Source organism: Nicotiana tabacum, chromosome 18, assembly GCF_000715075.1.
Source record: "Nicotiana tabacum cultivar K326 chromosome 18, ASM71507v2, whole genome shotgun sequence".
Lineage (NCBI taxonomy): Eukaryota > Viridiplantae > Streptophyta > Magnoliopsida > Solanales > Solanaceae > Nicotiana > Nicotiana tabacum.
This window is the reverse complement of record NC_134097.1, coordinates 89318438-89321366: the sequence shown is the minus strand read 5'-3', so window position 1 is coordinate 89321366 and position 2929 is coordinate 89318438. Positions and strand designations below refer to the sequence as shown.

At 30.0% G+C, this 2929-nt stretch overlaps 1 long non-coding RNA gene across 1 annotated transcript; it reads right to left on the bottom strand.

The window, feature by feature from the left end:
* Nucleotides 1–433: 433 nt before the first annotated feature.
* LOC107774403 (uncharacterized) lies at nt 434–1182 on the bottom strand. Its single transcript, XR_001645488.2, has 2 exons — nt 1056–1182; nt 434–912 (listed from the first exon to the last, which is right to left on the bottom strand). It is a non-coding gene; the product is annotated as an uncharacterized LOC107774403 (long non-coding RNA).
* Between the last annotated feature and the right edge of the window lie 1747 nt (nt 1183–2929).

The window sequence follows — 2929 nt, the reverse complement described above, 5'->3', positions numbered from 1 at the left end:
TAAAAATAACTTTCTTATCTTATATGTGTAAGGTGGATACTAAGATTGTACTTATTATATTGACTAATTAGATGAATGTTGAGACGAATTAGTTTATCCTGCTTATAAACTTAGTCAAAAATATTTTTATTCATTGCTTGATTTGTATTGTAATTGATTAGATTAAAAGTAATGACATATAAGACTAAATTTAAAATATAAAAAATTAATAATAAATAAGAAAAATAAGAAAAAATCTCGAATACATGATTAAGATGAGAATAGATAAGCCATAAAATATAGAATAATGCATTAAAAAGTCACAACAAAATAATATTCTTGGAACCAAAAAAAAATGTAAGAAACAACTTACGAAATTTTTTTTAAAAAAAAAAAAAAAGAAAGTCACGTACACACAAAAAAGTGAACAACAATTAAGTGGGAAGTCAAATAGTATTTGGTTCAAAGTCCATACAATTAGATTGTCTAATTTTTAGACTTTTTTACATAGCTTAAATGGAAAAGGCCAAAATTGCCCCTGAACTATGAGTATTGGTACAAAAATACCCTCCGTTCGTTCACCTATTGAGCCAAATTTGCCCCTACCGTTAATTTTTTGGCTCATTCATACCCCTAAAATTAACAGCCCAAAATAAATTTAAAAAATGCTGTAGTTATTAATCACGTGTCTTGTTCCTGTTGGCTAACCTTAAACCCCACTCAAGATCCGTTTATGTAACCGGTAAACCTGTCATTTGCACCGGCCCGTATGACCTGCCCACCCCTTTCAAATTTATTTCGCCAAAACCATCCCACACACTCTCTGTGAATTAAGACGTCTGAAGGCATTTACTTTAGCTTCCATCTGTGAATTCCGGCAACCACCTTCCGTACTTGCTGAAAGCATTTATTAAGCTTTGTGAATTCCAACGCCTGCGAGGTGCAAAAATTGGTCAATTCTAGAATTTCCATTCATACATAACTAAGAGGAGATGTTGCATTTTACTCAACAAAGAAAAAGAAAAAAAAAAAAGGCAGACGAGCAAGAGATTAGAGGAGAAACAAAATTGGGATACATAAGCTATAAATTAGATCATTATTGGGTTGGTGGAGGTGTTCTTAGAATCTTGAGTTGTGGAGCAGTCCGATACGATTTCTGCAAATCCGCCCCACAGGGTAGTGACCTCAAATATAGAAGTGAGCAGTCGAAATTTTACCCTACTGATTGTTTTCCGGGGTATATAAACGGATCTGGGGTACGGTTTAAGTTTAGCCAATAGGAACGCGACGCGTAATCAATAATAACAATACTTTTTAAATTTATTTTGGGCTATTAATTTTAGGTGCAGGAATGAGCCAAAAATTTAGCCGTAGGGGCAAATTTGGCTCAATAGGTGGACGGGGGTTATTTTTGTATAAATTATTATAATTCATGAGCAGTTTCGGCCCTGTTCTGCAGTTTAAATAAGGAAGTATTTAATATGCAAAATATAATTAATTTTGAAGTCTTAAATTTTAGGTAAATAACTTAAATTATTATTTTATCTTATATAAAATGTATTTTTAAAGGATAAAAAAACGAACGACATTTCGCTAAGAACTTTTGTGTTTTTAATATAATATTAGTCTCTACGTACGTGACTCGCACGTAATAATAACCACGCCCAATAATTAATCTAAGATATGTGAATATACTTCTTACCACAAAAGTGTTAATCTCGTGCAACTTATCATTTCAAAAATGTTACTTTTAACTAGTCGACTTTTTGTCACTATTACTTTTTTAGTTACTTTTACGAAAAATGGATAAGGATCGTGCATATGAGAAGACTTGACAGGGTGAACCATAAGAATTTGCTACATGTTGTGTCTTTCTACAATTTGAAGGAGGTAAACTTTTAGTCTTTGAATATATCAACTATGTTGGCTTTGCAATTTATTTAGACATTTTACCATTCATACTCTCATAAATTAATTGATCACCACTATTTCTTCTATTTCTTTTTTCCCCTTCCAGCTATGATATTAAATCCAAGTCTTATCAAATTGTTCTTGATTAGTATATTCCCTCTGTTTTAATTTATGTGAACTTTTTTTTTCCGTGTAAAAAAGAATGATCATTTTCCTTATTTAGAAATAATTTACCTTAATGCAATGATTTATAGCCACACAAAATATACGTGCCTCATTTTACACTACAAATTTAAAAATCTTCTCTCTTTTTTTAAACTATGTATCCAGTCAATTGAATTTACATAAATTGAAACGGAGGGAATATCATTTTTTTGTTAAAATAAATGTCCTACTATGGTTTAAGAAAAGACTGAACTAAAATCTATATAAATAAACATGTCTCATGTGTATGGTTTTTTATGATAAATAATTAAAAGTTGTTTCAAACGTAATTTTTCCAAGCTACACAAAATTCCTCAGCTTTTCTTGCTTTCCTCTACTTGGAAGTTTAAACTTTCGTATTAAATTAAAATAATAAATAAAAAGTACTTTAAAGTATTATTCGTCAAAGTAAATTAATGCTGAGAACAAAAAGCGCTTGGAAGGAGGAAATCGATATTCTAGATTTCACTATTTGGATAAAAATCAAACTCTCCATTCGTTAACGTATAGATTTCACTATTTGGATAAAAATCAAACTCTCCATTCGTTAACGTACTTTTTTTATTCCTTAAAGCTTTGAATCCCAAGCTGTCCTATTTGATCTAGAAATTTAGTTCCCAATTTACAACCGAAAAAGAATTTCAACGTTAGACTATTTACAATAATATCCTTAAATTATACAAATACTTAAGGTTATAAAAGTCAACTAACGTTTAAAGGATATTTTAGTCGTTCAACATTTAGCAAAATTATTTGTGCTTTTATAATAATACTAGTTTTAGAGTACGCGCGTTGCGCGTGTATATCATACTAAAAAATATAAACTTTTTTAAAA